Genomic DNA, 12,500 nt, shown 5'->3' with positions numbered 1-12,500 from the left:
ATTGACTCTATTTGCTGGCTTTTCCGATGGCATGCTGGCGTCGATGAATGGTTGACTGACCAAATCCAAGCTTCTCTTCTAGTTCCTCAACAGCCACAATGGGATTTTGCTCCACCAGTGTTTGCAGGACGTCCTCGTCGAGCTCTGCAGATCTCCCAGGACGAGGCTTGTCTTCTAGGCTGTAGTTTCCAGCTCGGATTTTCTGGAACCATCGCTGACACTGGCTGACGCTTATTGTCCGATCCCCATATACTGCATTAATATTCCTCCAACTTTCAGTTGTCTTGTTGCCTTTATTGAACTCATGAAGCAAAATATGGCGAATATACTCCTTTGTCATTTCCATTATAGCAGGTAGTTTATCCCATCTCCCTCCGACTTTTAGTTCATGCAATTGAAAAGAAAACAAGATTATTTATGGGATGACCTAATATATATATATATATATATATATATATATATATATATATATATATATATATAGAGAGAGAGAGAGAGAGAGAGAGAGAGATAGAGAGAGAGAGAGAAAGGGTGCGGTGAATAAACTATCGTCTAAATTACGCAGAAATGAAAATAACACTGACATCTTATTTTAACAGCCATATTTACTAAAATTACATAAAATATCTTGAAATAGTGAAGAGTAAATTTATTCAATAAAATCGCCATTGGTTTCAACCATGGCCACCAGACGACTTCGGAATCTCCTGCAGCTCTCTGGACGGTTTCCTTGTTTAAGTTGGGGAATGCTGCCATAATCCTTGCCTTAAGTTCATCTTAAGTGTTACAAGGAGTTTTGTTGGTCACTCGCTCAACTGCTCCCTACACATAATAATCAGTGGGATTGTAGTCTGAGGAGTTAGGTGGGCAGATGTCTCCTTCTTGTCTCCTGCTTGTGTTGCATGGTGCAGAGTCCTGTTACTAGACATAGGTCAACCAGCAGCCACCCTCTGACCCAGGGCAGCACTACCTCCTCCAGGTACTTGATGTAGACCTCCGTGTTGAGTCTGAGGCCGTGTGGGAAGATGAATGAAGGCTTAACTTCGCCATCACTAGTGCCCTCTCCAAACACCATGATGCTGACTGGATGTTTGATTTTTATCACTCTCGGTACATGTCCTCAGATTGCACTGTCCTCAGATTGACACTCAAACACTCTGAATTGTTCATATTGAAGCTTCCGGCGCGAATGCCAAGTAGTACAGCATGTCGTTTCCAAATTTCTAGCAGAGGGAATTGCGCCATGGTGCTGTTTTTTTCACAGACGGTGTCCAACTGACCCTACTATACCGTGTGTCGACAAAATCAAAAGCAAATAATCCGTATGCGCGAAATTAAATATATAATATTGCAACAATTTACCCATTGCGCCCTGAATATATGTGTACGAAATCCTCTGATAAGGCTTTGGCTGACCTGAGGCTATAGTAGAAAATAGCTGCACAGGCGGACTGAATCTGTAAGCATTTAGTTGGGAAGCAAGCTTCTTACCATAGAAACATGCCTATATATATATCGCGTACCCTCTAAGTAGTTCTCAAGGAATTCAGCCTCACACAGAAAGTGACAAATACAACTCATTTTTGCCAGCTAAGTGGACTGAAGAGACTCGAAATAATGTTTCTCGCTCAAGGGTTCAACGCGCCGCCGGGAATCGAATACACAACCTTCGCATCATGAGCCAATTACACTAACCACTAAGCCACGCACCCTCGTACATGCATCTATCTATCTATCTATCTATCTATCTATCTATCTATCTATCTATCTATCTTTCTTTCTTCCTTTTTACTTTCTTCCTTTCTTTCTTTCTTTCTTTCTTAAGCACACACACACACACACACACACACACACACACACATATATATATATATATGTTTATTATTATATGTATATTTATATTATATATATGTATTTATATGTATATATGTATGTGTGTTTGTGTATATATATATATATGTACACGCATATATATGTACACATACGCACACACACGCACACACATAATATATATGTCTGTGTATTTGTTTGGGTGTATATACTTGTGTGTATGACTATGTTTTGTGTATAACATTTATTCTTAATATTCATACGCATGCTTAATATATGGAAGAACAAAATTTTGTCTGCGGGTATGGGTATGTACTTACATGTAAACGTTCGGATATTAGTATATACATTAAGATATGTACACACACACACACGCGCGCACACACACGCGCGCACACACACACACACACACACACACACACGCACGCACACACACACACACACACACACAGACACACACAGACACACACACACACACAGAGGCGCGTGCACAAATGCATAGACCCATAGGTGTGTTTATGTCTATCCATGGTTCATTTGCCTTCGGCAAAAATAATTCTTGATTGGTGTTTCTGGTGTTTAATTAGTAATTAATTTAAGTCCAGAAGAGAGAAATGAGATTTACGCTTGGGTGCACAACTTTCAAAACTTTGGGTTCCGACTAAATCAATCTGTTGTTCGCTATAACACCACATTTACTTTTCACACTAGACATAATTAATTGTTTTTAAATAGACTTTAATCAAGGTCGTATTAACACGCCTTTTGTTCGTGTGAAACATCATTCGAGGTTTGACGGATTTAGGGGTTTTCGGTGCTCATCCGATTTGCGAAACAGTTTTTGTTCTTGCCTTTCTTGTTCTTTTCTTCTTGCCCTTCTTGTTCTTTGTGTTGTTGTTGTTGTTGTTGTTGTTGTTGTTGTTGTTGTTGTTGTTGTTGTTGTTGTTGTTGTTGTTGTTCTTCTTCTTCTTCTTCTTCTTCTTCTTCTTCTTCTTCTTCTTCTTCTTCTTCTTCTTCTTCTTCTTCTTCTTCGTCAAGATAGTTGGCCTAACTCTAACTTACATTTGCCTTCCTGTATTCTGGGATCGCATCCCCCCTAACAATGGCTTCCCCAGCCGATTAGCAAATATTCACTCTGCAACATTCTACAGTCAAGGGCGGTAGCCGCTAATAGTCTTTTTATCAGCTAGAAATAGCAGTAAAATTACATTCTATTGCCAGACGGAAAAAAAACTGAAGTACACACTGCAGACATACTCCTAGATATAGAGTTTCAATAACAATTGGGGTGGTCACGGATGGAAGTCATTGATTATAGGTTGACTGCATTCAGGACTGGCCTGGGATTAAACTGCACCACCACCAGCAACAGTAACAGCCATTGTGATGCACTGTTTGATTTCTTAATCTTTGTATGACTTTGTAGAGCGAATTTCCTGTACACTTACTTCAGCAGATACTACAAATTATTTCAGCTTAACACTGCAAACCAACCGGACACTCGTCAATAATACAGTTGCTCCACTGATTACTTCAGAAGCTCGAGCTACAACGTGGTACTGTTTTTCAGCTATATCACTTGAGCCAACGATTGTTATGCTGTCTTAGCCCGAGACATTGTTTCAGTATTGCTGATGAGTAACAAACTATAACAGACTTTGTGATTGTAAACTGAAACCCTTTCGTCTTGGCTGAAAATTTGATTTCAAATTAAAGAGAGATAATGTACAAGGTCTAAAATAAGAATTAATTAAAAAAACACGTTTCTATTTCCTATGTAACGTTTTGAGCTGTAGTGTGTTGTTTCTTTATAACGACAAAGTATAATGAATTAATTAATTACACTTTGTATATCTTGTATGAAGTAGCGAAGGATATACTTAATATTTACACACACACACACACACACACACACACACACACACACACACACACACACACACGTCTCACAGGGAGTTATCGTTGACCACTTCTATTCGCAAGGCACTGGTCAACCCTCGGTTACCGTAGAAAACATTTACCTAAGATGCCACGTGATGAGATCGAACCTGGAACAAAGCGGTAGGTTAAGAAGCAAACTTCTTAGTTCCACAACCTTTATCTATGCTCGTAATTTCACACCTACATTCAGGTCCATTTAAAAGTTCCTTTTCCTTAATGAAATTCATGCGTAATTCAAGATCTTTCTTAATTAGTGTCCTTTCAATTTGCGGTTTCGTTCTCCTTTCAAGATTTAATACGGTTTCGTATCTTAAGACCCTCCTAAGATCTTTATTTTTGCAGGAATTTTAAAGAGAACACTAAAGATAATTATTAGATGCAGGAGCAGAGTTAAGCAGAACGGAGTGGAAATAGAATGAGAGAGAGAGAGAGAGAGAGAGAGAGAGAGAGAGAGAAATATAAAAGGAAAAAGAAAGAAAATGAAAAAATAAAATCACAAATTTTGAGAATTTGTCACTGATGAAACGCAGCCATTACACAAAGCAGTAACTGACAAGGTTTTTCTCTTAACAGAAACGTGACTATTGATGAATCCTAGGTAATGAGAAGCGTGTGGACATTAAATAAAGAGTAAAAATAGATAGATATACTTCATTAGGGATCAAGTCTCTAGTGTGCTTGTGAAGCTGATAATGGCGATGGCCTTGATGGATTAAGGCGGCGCTGGAGTATGTGTCAATTTTTGGCTGCAACATTTTCTTATTTCAGCGAGAGACAGAAGTTCCTCCACAGATTGTAAGCGTTCGTAAATACAATGAGGGAGAAGAGAAGAAATCAAACAAACATATAAAATGTCTACGCAAACAAGTAAAGCCGCAAATATTGATCGTTCTCTTTGATTTATTATTTAGAAGAATGGTACAGGTATATGTGTTAGTGTGGACATGTTAATAGTTAATAGATTGTAGTTTATAGAGTGAGGAGTAGTGTATGGATGTATGAAAATACACACTCACACACACAGACACACACACACACGCACACACACACACATACACACACACACACACACACACACACACACACACATACATCTGTATGGGCTTTAGTGTAGGCGTATACAGGGTTGAAATCTAAAGTGTGGACCTATATATGATGTATTGTGTAGAGTTTAGAGGCATGTATGGACTATTGTGAATTTATATGCGTGAGTGTATGTGTGTGTGCGCGCGCGCTGTTATGAACGTATATATATATCACGGTGAACTAAATGAGAGGCTGGAAATAGCAGCTAAATCTCTCGCAAGCATACCTTGTATACCATATTTTACAGTTATAAAACATTGGACTATATAATTAATGCAAGTTTACCACCAGTTCAAATATGCTTGGAGAATATTCGAATCCTCAAGATAACCATTCACTGTGTCTTGTCATGGAGAAAATTTCTCGCTGCGGACAAATTATGTAAATACACTTAAAATCAGCTCACAGCGCCACCTAGCCAGACTGTGAGATACAATCATTTCGGAGTGGTTATCTCCTCTTTAGTAACAGAAACAGAACAAGGTGTACTGGGAGCTGTGTGTTGAAAAACAATCGTCAGGTCTCGGATGGAATCTCTTTTATCATGAGTCGATTGGATCAGAGTTGATCTAAGGTTAAACTATGACAGCAACGTCAGTATTACAAAGTTCGTATACCTCTCACTGTAAGCGAGCGGCCAAACGGCAGAGATGTTAAAGAATCGGAGAGATTCAGTTGTAGTATTCGTTCCACCTGTCTGTTCTCTGTAATCAAATACTGCCTAGGCCAACTTTACTTTTTATCTATTCTCAGCCCAAAACTGAGGTACTGGAGAGGAGGGTCTGCCACAGCTAAAAGTGCACATTACGACGGTGCTTCAACAACCCTATTAGGAGTTGAGGGTCTGTGGTATAACTCTGCATGTTACAGAAACATTTATGGCCTGATGGGCGAATTGTTTAAATTGAAATGTTTATATGCATAGTCATTATAAGGACCTTGTGCAATTTTAACATTGTTTAAATTCAACTCCTTTCACGTTACTACTGTCTACTTAATCGTAACGAGTCTCATCTGGGTCCTGATGTAGCCATCCTGATGTTACAACCCTGGCGTTCCATTTGGGTGCCTACCTTTGCTCACGACTACATAGGCACCTAGAACAATTAGAGAAAAACTCGGTATAGGCCAAACTCGCTCATGAGAGCCGGCTATTTGTACTATGCATGATACAATTAATCTGTAAAAAGTTCTTTGGGACAGCTTTAGAAGATGAATGGCAATATTTGTAATGTCTCTGTCTGAATTACGTTGTGAAACCAATATAGAATTTAGAAGAATTATGAGCTTTAACAGTACATTCATAAATTACATTATTACGTTTGCAATGGTGATTGAGTGGGCAATTTTCGTTCACTCTACGATTACATAATTTTTTATCGGACTTTGGAAAAAGAAGAATTCCTAGAGTCCGCCGACGTCGACTTTGCCTTTTATCTTGTCGGAGTCAATAAAATAATTTACCAGTTGAACACTGGGATGATGTAATCGGCTTACCCGCCCCACAAAGCTTAAGGCCTTGTGCCTATCGTAAAAAGGGGTAATATTTGAAAAAAAATTATTATTACTATCCATTTTTTCGACTTTGCTACTCAATAATTAAGATGCTACTCTATAATTAACACAAGGATCATACATGCTGCATCCATCATTTTTATAGTTATGTAATGCTATTATCGATATCGCAAATATCATCGTTATTCTAGTCATTACTGCAACCATTATTATTATCACTAATGCGGCGAGCTGGTAGAATCGTTAGCCTTTCATCCTTTTGCCTTTCATCCTTCTGGGGTCGATAAAATAAATACCAGTTGAACGCTGGGGCTGATATAATCAACTCATCCCCTCCCCCGAAATTGCTGCCCATGTGGCAAAATTTGAAACTGTTATTATTATTATTATTATTATTATTATTATTATTATTATTATTATTATTATTATTGTCAACATTATCATTATTGTTATTGTCATTATTATATATGTTATTATTACTATTGATTCTGTCATCCTATACTATTGATTCTAGCATATGTCAACTCATACTCTGGTAACAATTACGATCATAATTTAAACTATTACAACTAAAATATTCAGAGGGACAATTACTATTAAATCTATAATTTTTCGTCTGCTTGGAATTAATATCATACCTGTTTAATTTAGAGTGATTATTGGTTGATTTAAAAGATTATAAATTAGGCATACAAGAATAAGAATGTTTAACGGCAGAATTCTTCAACATTTGGTAGTACTTATTTGTGATGAAAAAATTGTTTTTAAGAATTGTGAAGAATAAAAGTATGGCTCTCGTTTTAACTGATACAGTAAATGAATGCTGTACGAATGTATGTATGTATGTATGTATGTATGTATGTCTGTATGTCTGTCTGTCTGTCTGTCTGTATGTATGTATGTGTGTGTATGTATGTATCTATTTATGTATGTATGTATGTGTGTATGTATATGTATGTATGTATGTTAATATGTATGTATATGTGTATGTGTGTATAAGAATCTCGTCGCATATCTATATCTCTATCTACATATATATGTATGCATATATATCTTTGCATTATGTTTGTCCTCCATCGCCACTGACAAACTGTGTTGGTTTGTTTGCGTCCTCAAGGATATATATATATATATATATATATATATATATATACATATGTATGTATGAATATTGGCGCAGGCGTAGCTTGTTTCCCAACCACATGGTTTCTGGTTCAGTCTCACTGCGTGGCACCTTGTGCAAGTACCTTGTACTAGGGCCTCGGGCTGACCAAGGCCTTGTAAGTGTCTTTGTCTCTATTTTAGGGGACTAGTAGTCTTTACTGAATATGAAGTTGACCAGATGAGTCTTGAACTTAGAAAGCAGTAAATACTATTCTGCTTACTACCACCGATTACATCAATTGAGAAACTGGTACTGATTTTAGCAATCTAGAAAAATGAAAAGCAAAGCTCCATGTTTGAAAACGGAACATAGAAATAAAGAAACGCGTAAATGCCACAACGCTCTTAATCCAATGCTCGAAAGACGTATTATCGACTTAATGAAAGTGTTGCTTTTCATCCGCAGGCGGGCTCTGAACGATCAAGCTTATGAACAAATGATTTCCGGTTATAATCATTCTGCTTTAATTTTTTTATTTCCTACACTACATTATCTAACGTGTCTGCGATTTTCAAAACAGTAGAGTGTGAATTAAAAAAGATTTACCTGCTATTTTTAGCGGATTAAATGAAAAAGTAATGTAGACGTTCAGGTCATGAAGAATGAAATTTCAAAAATATGTCGTGGGTGGTTTAAGGTATTTGGAGGAAAATGTCCTGTTTTCCTAGTTTGTTTATGAATGCAAACGGAATAGAATATCGGTTCTGACAAGAAGCTTAATCGAGTCAGACGTGATGTCTTAAATTTTATTGAATCGAAGGCTCCAGCGAGGAAAAATGGTTATCCGACCCGATGGCATTATATCAAAGAATTATCTTGTCTTACGCTTTGACTTTCCTGGTTAAAATTTGCTTCGCAGAAGATTTTGACATTTTTAAAATGAAATTAAGAAAATAAGAATAAAACTATTTTTTTTTATATTTCTTTTACTTTTTGTTTTTCCAGTTATTTGACCTTTTGACATCATGGGTTAGTTAGAAGGTGGCGACATTACAATATTTGACTCTAGTTTGGCAGAATAAAAAATAAGAGATGTATATATACATAAACCATTAATCATTCTGCGGAATCAATGGAGGTTAGGTCAAATATCATTTTGTGTAAGAAATTCAACTAAGTCAGTTATTCTTCACTGAGATATTATTGTTGTTTTTGTCTTGTTTTGCTTTGATTTCTCTATCAGTCTGATTAAAAACGGTCAACGCTCGTAGTCATTCAAGCCGTCCATGACAGAAAGTTGCAGATGACAGTGTGATAGTTACTGTGTTAACAGTTAAGCTTCAACTGCCTAGAGGTTGTTTGTAAGACGGAAGCTCTTGTTGGAGACATATTTCTGTAGAAGAAAACGCCATGTTAAACTGAAACGGAACTAGAGTTTCGATTTAATAGCAATGTGGAGTGAAGTGATTGGTGAATTCTGGTCTTGAGGTTGGATACAGACCCCCACGCACAGCATATAAGTAAGGTTGAACCAGGTACTGCTAGACTAACGACCTGCTATAGTTGAGTTGGCTTGCTTGATCAGGCCACACAACAACATCTGAGGTCACACAAGAACGTCTGAGATCAAACAACATTAAGACGAACAACATAAGTCCTGAGATCAATATGAGGCAGCTACAAGGCTGCGAGCTGGCAGAATAGTTAACACGCCGGGAAAAATGCCTAGTGGCATTTCGTTCGTCTTTAAGTTCTGAGTTCAAATTCCGGTGAGGTTGACTTTATCTTTCATCCCTTCGGGGTCGATAAAATAAGTACCAGTTGAGCACTGAGGTCAATGTAACCGACCTACTCCCTCCCTTGAAGTTGATGACCTTGTGCTAACATTTGAAACCAATATTAGGCAACTATACCATAAAAGGCGTTACTCCAGCATGGTCACAGTTCAATAGCTAAAACTAATGAAAAATAACCAACTAAACGCACGTGAAATGTGATAACGCTTATATACGTTGGGTATGTTCAACAGTCAATAATTTGTAAAAAGAAGTGTTTTTAGTTACTAGATATATTGCATAAATACACTGTTATTCAGTGTTCGGTTTCAGTTGGAACTCTTGAAATTATATGCTTGTGAGTTTCTGTCTGTGTATGTGAATGTGTGTATGTATGTGTACATGTGCGTGCGCTTGTGTGAGTGTGTGAGCTTGTGCATACATCCTCATGTTTATGTTTAAAAGCATGCACGAATTATTGTATAAGTATAAAGTATACCCTACAAACCAAAATTAATATATGTGTCCCCGTAAATATTTACGTATGTATGTGTATGTGTGAATATGCATCCATGTATATTAACATAAATAAACGCGGATAGATTTAATATAGACATATAGATATTGATATGTCTATGCATATAATATAAAGATATATGAATATGTATGCATGTAGACATACATAAATGTATATATATATATATATATATATATATATATATATATGTGTGTGTATATACGTCTATATATATGTATATATATATATATATATATATATATATATATATATATATATATATATATATATGTGTGTGTGTGTGTGTGTGTGTATATATATATATATATATATATATACACACACACACATGTATACATTGAATACACACACACGGACGCACATATATTCATAATACACATACTTCTATCTATTTATACGTTTATATCTATATTTGTGTGTGTGTGTGTGTGTGTGTGTGTGCGTGTGTGTGTATGTATGTATGTGTTGTCAACAGCATGCAAGAATAAATCTGGTGCAATTTTTTTTCTGATTTCCACTCCCCTCTCATCTGAATATTGATGGCGGAAGTCGAGTCATAGATGACACTTTGATAATGTAAACACATTGGTAAATGTTGGAAGAGGAATCGTAGTTATCCCTCCTTTGATAATGTTAATACGTCGATAATGTTACTTGAAAGAGATAAAATGCTGGAAACGAATAAACATGAATATATTGCTGTAGTTGGTGGAATCTTTTACTTCTTCTGTCAGTTAAATGTGAAGAGACCAATGGAGGCACACTGCGTCATGAAACGTCTGCTGAATGCTTAATTTGGTGACGTCATGGAGTGGAGAGATATGATTGATCGTTTCTTGGATGTTCAAGTGATGTTCTTGTCTCAAACATGATGTCAAGTTGCTTTATTTCCGATTTTGTTGCGGAACAAATCATCTGTTGTACATGTTTGTGTGCGTCCGAATGTCTGTGCTCACCTGTGTATGTGTGTGTGTGGGACTTTCTCTGTGCGTGTGTGCATTCTAAAAGTGTAGCGTTATTCGTCGTATGAAGGCCATCAATCGAAACTTAGACCACGATGTTTCTCCGCTATGTCGATTCCTGTATGATGCTCACAACATTATCAGAGAATATAAGAGAAGATTAAAGTATAAAACTATTTCTATGTTACACGACAAGAGCAGTGAGTGGTGGAGGGAGACAATCTGGGAAATTTTATATTTCTGGTTGTATCATTTAGTAAATCAACGCATGGGTAGTGTCACTAGAGCATAAGATAGACTACCTGAAGTTATTTGTTTTGAGCCTCTGTACTCTGAGTTCAAATTTCGACAAGACAAAATTTGCCGTTCATCCTTTCGGTGTCAATATAAAAGAATTAATCTGGAGCGATGGAATAGACAAGATGCTTTTCGATATTTTGTTTCTTTTACGTTCTCACGGTAACACCATCGACGACACAGGTGTAAAGTTGTATCAGCCCAAATCAGCGGTCTTTCCCTTCAATGACATCCGTGGTAGGGGGCAGAAAGAAACTTGCATGGACAACTGCATGTCTTTCTCGTCTTGTCCAAACGTGCACATACATATGCAGAAACATAGTCAACTTTGCCAACAGAGATTCTATATAATTAAGTAATGTTTTCAGGAGAAATAATAATATTTCTGTGATATAAGGAAGACGTCTTATACATTGCAAGATGATCCAATGTATGAGTCCCTATACTTTAACTTCATTCATCTCATGAATTACTACACAGCTTTTTGAGACAATAAGCGAACCTTAATGCAATAACTTGATCCGACGAAAAGCCTCCCTGTATCCCCCTGTGTCACCATGGAAACCTCTTTACAATAATTCAAACCAATGTGCAGGCCGCTTTGCAATCACTTAAGCCAACGAGGAGTTTTCTGTGAGAACATTTTCCTTGCTTAAATCTCCTTCAAATCACGTCTTGAAAAAAGTTGCGATGTTCGCACTAAAAATAATTTGGATTATAGTCCAGATCATTCTCGGAGTGAAATTAAGTCTAAACAACGTACTTAAGATGTTGTTGCAGTGTTTTGGTTGCTGTGAACGAAGTTTTGCTTATAAAACACAAAGTCATTATTTTCGTGACGTACAGAATGTAATTGTTTAAGACAGCCTTAATTGAACTGACGTATATTCTAAGACATACCAAATGTGACCGTCACACATTTCCCCCCAGTTCATTCAGAACCATAATATCCAATATGACCGTTTCTAAAACAATAAGGGTGTGATTTGGGAAGATAATTTGACTAGCTACTTCATACAAACCTTTTTGTTGGGTTGCTTTCATCAAGAATATTTAGTAAATAAAGCATTTGATTCGTTTTCAGATAAGATATTTTTTATATTTTAGTCAGGAGGGAAGGCATTGTGGGTGATCCTTTGCAGCGTTTAGGATATTTGTGAGAGGAAGGAATATAGGAACTCGGAATCTTGGTGTTAATAGCCCGCGCATATGACATAGTTGTTAAGAGCGCGGGCTACTAACCCCAAGATTCCGAGTTCGATTCCAGGCAGTGACCTGAATAATGATGAAGATAATAATTTCGAAATTTCCCCAACACACCTGATGAAGGCTGGAGGGTATATCAGCTGAAACGTTGTGTTAACAATAAACAAGATGAGGACAAATATCCGTCAAATGTAAGTAATGTAAATAATGTACATAATTCCTTATCTCTTAAATATAGAACTGTA

The 12,500-nt window shown here is 36.8% G+C and overlaps 1 protein-coding gene and 1 long non-coding RNA gene across 2 annotated transcripts in view; both read left to right on the top strand.

Annotated features, from left to right (window-relative positions):
• LOC106879960 (uncharacterized) overlaps window positions 1-3,606 on the top strand; it is a 6,478-nt gene extending 2,872 nt beyond the window's left edge. The window contains exon 2 of the long non-coding RNA XR_016245151.1: window positions 3,306-3,606. This is a non-coding gene — a long non-coding RNA (uncharacterized LOC106879960). The remainder of the gene's footprint in view (window positions 1-3,305) is intronic.
• The window catches only part of LOC106876634 (uncharacterized), an 895,860-nt gene that overhangs the window by 20,933 nt on the left and 862,427 nt on the right, over window positions 1-12,500 (top strand). The window lies entirely within an intron of this gene.

Source organism: Octopus bimaculoides, chromosome 19, assembly GCF_046866305.1.
Source record: "Octopus bimaculoides isolate indiv1 chromosome 19, ASM4686630v1, whole genome shotgun sequence".
NCBI lineage: Eukaryota > Metazoa > Mollusca > Cephalopoda > Octopoda > Octopodidae > Octopus > Octopus bimaculoides.
This window is presented reverse-complemented; position numbering and strand designations above follow the sequence as displayed.